We start from the raw sequence: 13399 nt of genomic DNA on the forward strand, positions 1-13399 counted from the left end.
TATGATTTTGTTGAAAGTGTTTTCTGTGCCTTTGATCTGAGTTCCTTCTCCTTTCTATATTCCCATTTAATTGGTGCCATGAACCTGGAAGTTTATTGCCTAAAACTGAGTATTGTGCAATAGTTAACTTTATTCATTAGGAAATTTTTATTCTGAGGGTTAAGAAGAATCATACAAATAAGATGTTCAAGTACAAGAACAAGCTGCATGTTTTTCCATAGAGGTCTATGAATAACAACAACTGAATTAAACTCACTCTTATCTGCTAAACATTGAGGCAGCACAAAAACATATCCCAAGAACAATTCTGTTTTATAGAAACAAGAATCTTCTTTTCTTGGATTCTCACATGACTCCATTCTTGAACTACATTGCATTATTATTCTTAATTTGGTCTTTTTATGGGCTCCCAGAGTTCCTGGATGTTTTGGCCCAAGAATGTTTTAGATAAAAGATTTTCTTTGACCAATGTATCCATTTCTTCTATCTTGTCTTCTATATCTGGAATTCTTTCTTCTTTTTTTGTATTCTGTTGGCAAGGCTTGCATCTGAGATTACTGTTTAATTTCCTAATTTTTCATTTCTAGATATCCCACATTTGGGGTTTTCTTTATTGCTTCTATTTCCAGTTTCTTGTCTTGAACTGTTTTGTTCATTTCCTTCTACTGTTTGTTTATGCTTTCATACATGTTTTTTTTGTTTGTTTGTTTGTTTTTGTTTTTGTTTTTCGAGACAGGGTTTCTCTGTGTAGCTTTGGAGCCTATCCTGGCACTCACTCTGGAGACCAGGCTGGCCTTGATCTCACAGAGATCCACCTGCCTCTGCCTCCCGAGTGCTGGGATTAAAGGTGTGTGCCACCAACGCCTGGCTGCTTTCATAGATGTCTTTAAGGAATTTGTGCTTTTTGTCTTTAAGGACCATTATCATATTCATAATTGGTATTTTAAGGTTTTTTGTGTGTTTTAGTTATGTTGTAATATGAAGGGCCTGTTGTGGTAGAGTTTCAGGCCTCTGGTAGAAACATATTGTCTTGTCTATTATTGATTGTATTTTTACACATTCTGGTATCTAGGCATTGAGAATTGGTAAGATTGTAATTCTAGGTCCTGATATGTGTTCTGGTCTTTGTTGAGTGGGTGATTTGTTACTTGCTTTCTGTTGCACTCTGTAGTTCTTAGAAGGGTGTGGTGGCTGTGTGTTGCTTGGCAGGAAATTCTTCTGGAATCCTGATATGTTTGATCACTGGGGGTTCCTGGTAAAATGTGGTTCTGGGTATTTGGAGCTAACACTTAGGTATAGGGAGGTGTTGGATTGAGAAGAGGGAGGTCTAGAGGAGGGGGGAAGTCAGATGTTTCACCAGAACCACTTAGTCTCATTGGAATGGAGGCAGAGAGAGGGGGGAGAGCAGGGAAGCAGGTAAGTCAACTGCTCATCTTCACCTCTCCCTGTGCTGTTCAAAATCCAATCCCACAACCTCATCCATATCTATGCTATAGAACATCTGCTATACCCTCCCTTCCTACCCAGGCCATCATCTCCAGGGGATCACACAGATTTTACCATCCTAACCTCCCTCCTCCTACTTACTGCATTGTCCCAGTCCCTAACTACAGCAGGTAAAAGAATGGAAATAGAAAAAAATCATCTCAAATGTGGTGTCCCAGACCCAGAAAGACAATTATGATATATAATTGCTTAACTGTGGACATTATCTGTTGAATCAATGACAACAAAGCAATAATCTATAGAAACACAGATGTTAGGTATAGAGTAAGGGACTAGGGGATACAGATAGATCTCTAGGGTAAGAGAAAGATAAAATTATGGATGGATGAGGGGGCTAGAATTGGAGGATCAAATGGGGCAGGGGCAAGGGCAAGTGATTGAGGGAAGGAATGCATACAGGGTGGGATAGCTAAAACTAAGAAACATTTAAGGGGTAATGTGAAACACTAATACAGTAAATGCTTTCTAAAATATATACATATATGATGGTGATCGAAATGGAAGGGCCAAATTATTGGAGAGACAGTCCCAACTAGCCATTTTTGGTGAACAAACATAGCTTCCAGTACTGGGATTGGGTTATATCTAGTTGAACTTTTGACTAAAGAGGTGCTGTGGGAATCCATAAACAACCAAGGCTGTTGCCAAGAATATAGGCTGATCTTTACAAACTGAAAGAAAGGCTCCATTGCTGAAGACATCATTCTCACAAGTCATTGAACATGGAGAAGTCAAACTGGTACCTACATAGAGCCATCACCCCTACAATCTAGTGACTTTGGTGCAGGAAGATACTCTACATACTACCAAAATAAAAATGTAAATGCCAAGCCACCCACAAATCCTTTGGTCTGCAATGGTGTCCAGCCTGCAAAATTTGCTATGGCAATGGTTTCATAAAGCTTATAAAACAACCAATCAATATCTAATCTAACTTAAGGCCTTGTCCATAAAATGGAACCCTTACCTGACACTGTTTGGGTGATCCCATACCAGAGACCAAATAGACTGGGGATATAGGGTAAAATGAAATACTGATGTTCAAAACAATAAAAAACAAACAGAAAAACAGAAAACCCATACCATAGCAATACAATGACTCCTAGTGACATTTAACTGAGTTCAGTGCCTTGTTCAGCCATTATCAGAGAAGCTTGCTTCTGTAGCAGATGGGGAAAATATAGAAACTGATAAACATACATTACATAGAGAATGAGGGAGAAACCTTGGGACATCAAGCTCATAACGGAATGTCTCCATCGAACCCCTCCCATCAGAGCTCAGAAATTCCAGAGAGAGGAGGTAGAGTGCAAAAGCTAGAGGGAATGGAAGACACAAGAAAACAAGGTCCTTCAAAGTAGCACATCAAAGCTCATATGAACTCAGAGACTGTGGTAGCATTCATAGGGCTTGCACAATCTGCACCTGATCTTTTGCATTTACATATAGTTTTCCAGTTTATTGTTTTATGTTCCTGAATGTGGAAGTAGGTAGATCTCTAATTCTTATTCTTTCTTCTGGGCCTTTTCCTTCTTTTTGTTTGTCTTGTCCAAATTCAATGTTCTGGTTGTTTGTTTTATCTTATTATATTTTCTTGTGTTATTATTCTTTAGACACTGTTCATTTTTTTTAATGAGATAGAAAGGGGATGGATCCTGTAGTTGGTTTTTTAACACTTTGCTCATTGGGGGCCTGCTACCTAGCTCCCAAATAAATTCACAGAGGCTTATTTTTATTTATGAATGCCTGGCCTTAGCTTGGCTTATTTCTAGCTAGATTTTCTTTTCTTTTTTCCTATTTTTATTAGAAAGAAAATTATTTTACATGTCAATCCCAGGTCCGTCTCCCTCCACTCCTCCCGTGCCCCCCCCCCAAATAATGTCCTACCTACTCCATACCCTTTCTGCTCCCCAGGGAGTGTGAGGCCTTCCATAGGGGATCTTCAAAGTCTGTCATATTCTTTGGGATAGGGCCTAGGCCAACCCCCTTGTGTCAAGGCTCAGGGACTATCCCTCCATGTGGGATGGGCTCCTAAAGTCCATTCCTCTGGTAGCAATAAGAACTGATCAACTACAAGAGGCCCCATAGATTTCCAAGGTCTCCTCACTGACACCCACATTCAGGGGGGTCTGGATCAGTCCCATGCTGGTTTCCCAGCTATTAGTCTGGGAACCAAGATTTCTCCCTTGTTCAGGTCAGCTGTTTCTGTGGGTTTCACCAGCCTGGTATGGACCCCTTTGCTCATCAGCCCTTCTTCTCTGCATCTGGATTTCAGTTCAGTTCAAGGTTTAGCTGTGGGTATCTGATTCTACTTCCACCAGCTGTGGATGAAGGCTATATGATGGCATATGAATTAGTCATCAATCTCATTATCAGGAGAGGGCATTTAATGTAGCCTCTCCTCTGTTGCTTAGATTGTTAGTTGGTATTATCTTTGTAACTCTCCAGACATTTCCCTAGTGCCTGATTTCTCTTTGAACTTATAATGTCTCCCTCTATTATATTATCTCTTATCTTGCTCTCTTCTGTTCTTCCCCCAACTCAACCTCCCTGTCCCATCTAGCCAGATTTTCTTAAATTATTCCATCTACCTTTTGCTTCTGGGAGTTTCCCTTTCTCTGTTTCTTCTTACTTCATGACTTGCTGTGTAGCTGGGTGACTGGCCCTGGTGTTCTCCTTTCATCTCCTTTTATTTTTCTCCTCAATCTTTCTTCCCAGTTTTCTTCTCCTATTTATTCTCTCTGCCTGCCAGCCTCACCCATCCTTTCTCCTGCCTAACTATTGGCCATTCAGGTCTTTATTAGACCAGGCAGGTGTTTTATACAAACAAAGTAACACAGCTTCAGAAAGTTAAAAACATGCAACATAAAAGAAAACAACTCATCTTTGGATCATTAAACAAATGTTCCACAGTATAAACAAATGTAACACATCTTTAATGAATATTCTTCAACAGGATCCAAATGGGAGAGGATCTAGGGATAAACTGAGTAGAATAGAGGGAGGGGAAACCATAATAGAGTATATTACACAAGGAAAAATATATTCTCAATAGAAGGAAAGAATAAAACAAAATAACAATACTATACAGTGAATAAAGACCTTGAGAATCAGCCTATTTTTAATTTCATTAAAATATACTGCAGCAATCTACCTGTTAGTTGATTGGAAATGATCTATAACTCTCTAATGATGTTGATAAATAACAGTAATGATAATGAAAGTATGATATTAAAATACTCATAAAGCTTTTACTTATAATAAATAACTAATGCTATACTGAACACAGACATATGTGTCCCCTCTGAAGAAAGTTTTATTCTGTTCCATGGATGTAGTAAAATGTTGACTGAGAAACAATCCTAATAGATCCAATAATTCTACATCCACAAACCATGTAGCACCCAACAAGAACAACATCTTTTATAGAAACTGTGTGTTCAAACAGCATGTTTGAAAAATAATGAGATTTACAAAAAAATGAATTCCTTGGCCTATTGCTCTAATTTGACTTCTAGTTTGTGCCCTGGAATTTATCATATACATTTTAGGAACATCTCAGATTGTTTCATGTTTTGCTTGATTTTTGTTCTCAATTGTTTTGAGACATGGTCTCTCTGTGTAATCCAGGCTTGCTTTAAAGTCACTACTCTTCTGCCTCATTTCCCAAGAATGGGGATTATAAGCATATGGCATCATTTCTGGCCTGAGGTTGGTTTTAACTACACTGTGGTGATTTGAAAGAAGACGGCCCTCAGAGGGAGTGGCACTATTGGGAGGTGTGGCCTTGTGGGAGGAAGTGTGTCATTGTGAAGCTGGGCTTTGAGGTCTCATATGTTCAATCATACCAAGTGTCTCAGACCTCTTCCTTTTGCCTTCAGGATCAAAATATGGCTACTTCTCCACTGTCAGCTCCTTCTCCATCATTGTGTCTGCCTTTATGCTGCCACATCCTGCCATGACGGTAGTGGACTAAACCGCTGAATTTTTTTGTTTTGTTTTGTTTTTTGAGACAGGGTTTTTCTGTGTAGCTTTGGAGCCTATCCTGGCACTCTCTCTGGAGACCAGGCTGGCCTAGAACTCACAGAGATCCACCTGCCTCTGCCTCCCAAGTGCTGGGATTAAAGGCGTTCGCCACCAATGCCCAGCTTACCTCTGAAATTTTGTCACCCAATTAAATGTTTCTCTTTATAAGAGTTTCTGTGGTCATGGTAACTCTTCACATCAATAGGAAGCCTAAGACAGACACTAAATAGAGTGCTAACACGGTGTTTGCTGTTTATTTAAATATTTGCTATGTTACAATATGGGACTTCAGGTGACTATTGAGAAAGCCAAGAAACAGGATATGTTTAACCAGTAAAAGCAAATGAAACAATGATTGCAGGATGTAACTCTATTATGAAGCATTTTACATATTAATAATATATTGAATGCTGATATGTATTATTGAGAATTTAGTTAGTATACACTTATATTTCAATGTTAAAATTTATGAATGAAGAGAAAAGTTACTATAATAATAGAGTTTAGTGTCATCCAATTAAAATCATAGTGAAAATAATTTGGAGTGCTATTCCACTCAAAGAGTCCCAGAGATGATTATAGGTTTCTCAGTCAGTACAGTGACCATCTCAAACCACATAACTCTAATACATTAGCCAAAGTGAATTTATTATAGCTTTTTACCAACCCATGCAACTCCGATTTAAAGTCATGCATTCTAATGTGTTTTGACAAGTAAATTGCTTGCCTTTTTTCCATGATAGCCAACCATATAAATAATGCATGCATAGTAATAGCTAGAGCAATAATGTAAAAGTCAACCATGAAGCACATGCAGCATGTTAATGACAAAAGTTCCCTAGCCTTTGAGAAGAAAGCTAGGACTCAAAAAAAAAAAAAAAAAAAAAAAAACTAGCATGCCTGGGTCAAATCCTCTTTTACAGAAGGTAGCAAAGTTTATCCTTTTTGTCTGCTCCACTGCACCTTTCCCATTTAATGCTTATATCCTTTACATAGAAAATATCAAGAACCACAGTAGTTTCTGACTTAAAAAATACTTGGTATGTCTTATAATTAATTTATTAATATAACAGTATGGAGAAGCATCCTAAAATGATAAAGCAATATAGAGAGAAGAAAATTTTACTCTCAGATGGATTATTTCCATGACAGGTCTGTGAATAGCCTACTTAGATATCAAATGATAATATTACCTGAAATGAACTTTTTCAATAATTTTGCTTCTCTACATCCTGTTGCATAATCCAGGATGTAAGGCCTTTCTCTTGTCATTTTTCTCTACTTTTTTGGTATTTAATTCAATATTAGATTTATTTTCAATAAAAACAGAAACATAAATCCATATTCATACTAAGTATGCTGGTTGTCTATCATTATTATCACCACCATTTCCATCATCACCGCCCACATGTCCATCACCATTATAATTGTTCATTATCACCATCATCTTACATGTCATCTCTGTTATCATCATTGATTACTATTGTGTCAAAGACAATGATTAATTTCTAAAAATGATCCCACATTCTCTTTCTGTGTCTAAAATTGTGGCATCTGTAGTCCAAAATTAACAAGTCACATTGCAGTGATCATTTCATTGTAGTCTCCCTTCCTCCATTATTTTAATTTATTGACCTTGGAGGAATAATGTGTGTCAGAAATACTTGTGTTCATTATAATTCCTACTCTGTGAAGTTAGACAAGGTAATAGGCTATAATCAGTCTTGAAATATAAAGAATGAGTCTCATCAAAACCTAAAGACAGTTACACCCAATGTGAACAGTCTGACACAATGACAGCCTCTGTCTCCCAAGTGCTGGGACTAAAGGCATGAGCCACCACTGCCTGGCAAAATTCAACAATGTTTTATACAATTTTTTATTTAAATTAGAAACAAGCTTTTCTAATTCAAAACAAATTTTGAATGTCAACCCCTGTTCCCTATCCCTCACCTCCTCCCCTGCCCCCCCCCACCGACCCCCTATCTCAGCCCCTTTCTGCTCCCAGGGGTGGGGGTGAGGCCTTCCATGGGGGAATCTTCAAAGTCTGTCACAGTATTTGGAGCAGGGCCTAGACCCTCCCCCATGTGTCTAGGCTGAGAGAGTATCCCTCTATGTGGAAAAGGCTCCAAAGACCATTTGTATACCAGGGATAAATGTTGATCCACTACCAGAGGCCACATAAACTGCCCAGTCCTCTTAACTATGCTGGTTTCCCAGCTATCAGTCTGAGGCCCAATGAAATTCTGAGACACAGCTGGAAATAATCTGTAATGAACTCAGAGCAAAACTACCAGACCTGTAAGAGTTTTTTTTTCATGTAAAAGAATAATAAACTGTGATATACTAAAGCTCTAAAAGAAAAAATTGTATCTAAACTTCCATATTTCTTCTGGTATTCAAGTGTGTGGTGGTGGTGGTGGTGGTGGTGGTGTGTGTGTGTGTGTGTGTGTGTGTGTGTGTGTGTGTGTGTGTGTGTGTATGTGTCCATGTGTGTGTCCATATGTGTGTGTCCATGTGTGAATTTAAATGTGCAAGCTAAGGTATGTGGGCTTTCAGGTATATGCACATATGTATTCCAGGGCTCATTTGTGAATGTCATTAAATATCACTCCTCGTCTGTCACCTGGCTGAAGGTAGGGTGTCTTTGTTCTTCACTGTGTAAATTACATGAGCTTCCTCACAAGGTTCTGGGGATTCTCCCTAGCTACCTCACATTTTATCTGGATTACAGACATGTCGGGCATGTCCAGCTTTGTGTGAATTCTGGTGGTCTGAACTCCAGTCATCCTTCTGCACCAAGTGCTTTATCTACTGAACCATCACTCTAGACAAAATATTTCTTTAATAGTAAAACATTAGTAAATTTGTGGTTTCAATCCCTCTTAGTAAGTATTCTTCTTGTGGCCAAAACCATTTCAATACTACTCTAATTATAAAAGTCCCTAGTAATTTCACTCACTTATGGTTTCTCTGAGAGGACTGGTACTTTTCTTAGCTGCCTAGAAGGATTGAGGTGATAATGATAATGGTGACTCCCTACCACAATGGAAACGACAAAAAGATGGAAATAGGATTATAGCTTATTAGAACAGTAAAAAAATAATGAAATTGACCAAGGAATTCTAAACCTTAGTGGGCATATTTGTGGATAAACAGTTTGAGCAAAAGGTAAATGAAAAAAAAAAAAACAAAATGTCAAGGGAGGCTCATTTCCAGAATTACTTTGAATTCATATTTAAAACCACATTAAAGGTGCCAACTCCAAATCGTGGTAAGGTCATTGATAGATTCTATCAATCTTGTAAATAATTTTTCCTTCCTATAAATCTCTTTCTAATCATAGGAACAAAGAAAATAAATTCTAATTCATTCTACGGGGCTAAGTTTACCTTAATAATAAACCAGATAATCATAAGAATAGAAAACTCAGGCATAGAAAGTTTTAGCAAAATATTACTAAATTACTATAAAATACAACTTTTTGAATTGATCTAAAACACATATATGAAATATATAACTTCCACAAAGACAAATTAATGTGATCCATCAAGTCAATAAACTAAAAAATTTGCATGAACATATCAATAGATTAAAAATATAATTCTATGTCTCATTCATGAAAACACATATCAGATTAGAATAACTTCCCCTGAACTTGAGGTAAAAGAGCTAAAAAGAAAGGAAGGAAGGTAAGAAGGAAGGAAGGAAGGAGGGAAGAAAAAAGAAAGAAAAAGAGAATCATACAGTGAGTACCATACTTAGTGTTTAAACACCAAAACCTTTCCTGCTAAGTGCAGTTGCAGGATATTTGTATTGCTCATTATAACAAATTCTGTGCCACCATGGCTATTGTATTTGCAGAGTGTAGGTCAAAGGTTTACCGGCTGGATTGGTGTTTAAGTTCTCCTTGGTAGCCTGCAAAGTACCTTCCTGTACCAGAGACACTAGAATGTAGTGATGAAGCCACATTTCTTTTAAACATAAAAATCTAACAAAATCTATAAAAATAAAAATACACTAAATAATTTTGACATAGGTTTTTAATTGGGTGGAAACAATGCTATTCCATATTAATGAATAAATTACAACATGTGGTCTGCTCTCCCTAACTTGGTCTGGACATCAAAACGTCAGAATCTATAACCCAGGAATAGATAGAATTGTAACATACCAGAGAGAATTGAAAAACATTGGATCTCTGTTTTTTTAAACTCTGAGAAATTCATTATCTGGATACTGAAAATTGAGTTGCAGAGTCTACACACAGAAGCACAGAGGGTGATAAGATGCTGAAGAATCATGTCAAAATTTAGCACCTTTTAACTTCAAGATTATACTAAAAAAAGGAGAAAATGAATTTTCAGTGCATAAAATTCACTCAGTAAAACACTAACATTAAATCATAGCAATAAGAAAATGAATAACACAATAACATAAAAACTGAGCAAGTCCTCTACATAGACACCTCTTTGACTGTGCTATCAGATGACACCTAAGCAAATAAAAAGGTGCTAACTAACGTTAGGAATCTGGGAATGAAATCAGCTATGAAACACCACTTGATATATGGTGAAAGTTCAAAATACTAACACACCAGATAATTGAAAGGATATAGTACACTAAGAACTATCATTCATTGCTACTGAAAACTGATAAACACACTCTATTTGCATTGTAGTTTAACAATTTCTTACAAACTAGAGATATACTAACAATACAGTGGATGTACTCCTGGGTGTTCACCCAAATTTGTTGCGAATTTAAAACTGCACTAAAGTCTGTACACAAACATTTCTAGCAGAACTGTTTACTACTGTTAAGATGAGAAATCACACAATCCATCCTTCTGTTGGTGAATAGATAATGAAAAATTTGCACCTGTACAAGAGAATACTAGTCTGCAGGTAAACTTATTAGTTAGTGAAACAAGAGAAGCTATTGATAGCTTGAAATGCAGTCCATTAAATGAATATATCAATGCTGGAAACAAACGAAAAGATTTAAAAAAACCTGCAACAGATCTATGATACTTTAGAAGATTGACACAGGAAAGAAAGAAAGAAGGGGGGAGGAAGGGAGGGAGGAAAGGAAGGAAAAAGAAATACTAGCTATCAAGGACTAGAAGAGACAGAGAGAAATAGATAATCAGTAAGAATGGAGGCTATTTAGGCAGTGAAAACACTGCATGTTAATATTCAGTATGCATCGTTCAAACTCACAGAATATATAAACACCAAGGAGGAGTACTAATGAACACTATGTGTCACAATGGTATTAATGATGACTCACTGATATTACCAAAACTAACACTCTAATAACAGATGTCCGTGTTCAAAGAAGGGGTTTGCCTGGGAAGGGCAGATGTGAAACTTCTACGCATCTAAAACTACTCTAAACAAATTCAAATCTATTAAAGATGAAATTAAAACAGAACTTATCCATGAATTGACCAGTCTTCTAATCATGATGAAAATGAATTTCATAACCATAATGAGACTATAGTGATTTAAGAAGAAAGCAATGTGGTTTGATAACAGTGATGGTTTTCAGAAACTGAAAAAAAATTTTATAAGTAGCAGGCTTTTATTTTATTATGTTTTCTTGTTTTTCTGACATGAGGCTGAAAATGTTGGCTTATGAAACTGCAGTTTGTGTCATTTGCACAGTGTGCATGCAATATTATATAATGGTTCAGAAGCTAAATCTGTCTACAATCTGCTGTTTTAGTAACAAATATGCATTAAGCAAATGAGCTAAAATGGAATTATAGCTAAAAATGTTCAAATCTCACTTCCTTTCACTTTGTTTATTATTACAATACCAGTCTGCTTGTATCCTTCTCGAATCAGCTTCCCAACTAATCAGTTTAAGTATGCATTGGAAATATTTTTGTCTGTCTCCCAATCTATTTGTGACTATCAAAATTTCTTTACTGTTCTTTTGAAATAATGCATCAGTGAATGCTTTGTCTTGCTAAGAATGTTTTTAATGATTCTTGGCTTGCACTCTGACAAAATTAGTCCAAATACTAACTCTTTTTAACTATATTTATAATCTAGTTTTTACAGGTAATACTGTGTGTAATTTCTGCTCTATTCTGAATGATGTAAACATGATTATGTATTTACCTTTGATAAATAACGTGATACATTATTGTGTCTAACATTCACCCAAAACAAATTTTTTCAGACCATAACTTTGGAAACCACATCATTTACTTTAGACAATATAATAATTGGGAAAACTACTTCTGCAATAGAATATTAAGATTTATTTTTACATGAATTTGTTTTGTCTGAGTATTTTACCTACATGTGTATATGTGAACATGCTGCTTAATGTCAATGTAAGTTAAAAAAGAAGTAATTGTATTTCCTGGACCTGAAGTTGTAGATGGCTGTGAGCTACCATGTGAGTATTGGGAACTGGACCCCATTCCTCTGCAAGAGCAACATTCCGTCGTCGCTCCAGCCCCTACAACAACGTTTAGATATAAACTACAGAGCCATCATAAATGGAATCATAGCATTCCTAAAACTTAAACCTTTTCAGAACGTTGTCTTACTCTTTTCAACATATGAAGGCACAAGTGTTATTTGCAAGCCACGACAGACATAGTTGTCATAAATAAATACAAATAAATAAAAAGTAAATAATAAAATTAATTATTTCAATTTGTATGTATGTGTATTTTGGCTGCATGTATGAATGTGAATCATGTGTGTGCTATGCCTGTGAAGCTAGAAGAGGACAGAGGATCCCCTGAAACTGGATGACTGTGAGCTGCCATGTGTATACTGGGGACCAAATCTTGGTTCTCTGGTAAAGCAGCAAATGTTCTTCAACACTGACCATCACTATATCCAGTGATTCTCAAACTGTGGGTCACTACCCCTTTAGAAATCTAGTGACCCCTTCATAGGAATCACATGTCAGATATCCTGCATATCAGATTCATAACAGTAGCAAAATTACAGTAATGTAGTAGCAACAAAAATAATTTTATGGTTGGGAGTCACCACAGCATGAAGAACTATATTAAATGGTTGCAGCATTAGGAAAGTTGAGAACCACTGTTCTAGTCCCTTATAACCTATTTTTAAGAAAAGTGGTTATTTAAAAATAAATGCCTGGCAGAATAATTAGTGTTTGTAAATGATCATTTCACAAAAACCTTGCGGGAATCATGATATAAATTTTAGTGTCATACAGTTCGTGAAACAATATGAGCTACAGAAGTCTTATAAATATAGATAAACTTGAATATTTAGAGAAAAATCCTTGGGAAAAACAAATTAAAAACATTATGATGAGAAACCAATAATTTGAAAAATAGATTGGACTTAAGTGTTTAATGACAATGAATTTTCCATTAACAATAACAACAATGGAAATTGTAAAGTAATTTCAATGTACCTATTTATACTTTTAATAGATAACTCATTACCCACTTACTAGTATGTTACAAACTGCTTGCAGGTGTATTAGAAAACAAAAAATACATACTATTAAGTGCACATATGTGTAGGATGTACATATAGTCTAAAAGGAAATAAATACCTGTGATTGAAGAATAAATTAGATTTCAAACAATAATCTAAATTCACTAAAATTTTGTCACTCACTTTGAACAATGTCCTAACTATTTATGGAATGTGTTGGAACATTTATCGCACCTCCTACACATCTGGTATGAACAATTCGTTCAGAATGAATGGCAGTGCACACTCAGATAAATAGAGGCCTTCAAGCTTCACTTTTAAAAATGCTACTCCAATTTGTAGCAGCATCATTTTAATTTTGACATCTCAATATTGTCTCCATAGGTTTGCTTTGACAATGTTTTGTTGTGTTTTGACACTGT

This window comes from Cricetulus griseus, chromosome 3 (assembly GCF_003668045.3).
Source record: "Cricetulus griseus strain 17A/GY chromosome 3, alternate assembly CriGri-PICRH-1.0, whole genome shotgun sequence".
Lineage (NCBI taxonomy): Eukaryota > Metazoa > Chordata > Mammalia > Rodentia > Cricetidae > Cricetulus > Cricetulus griseus.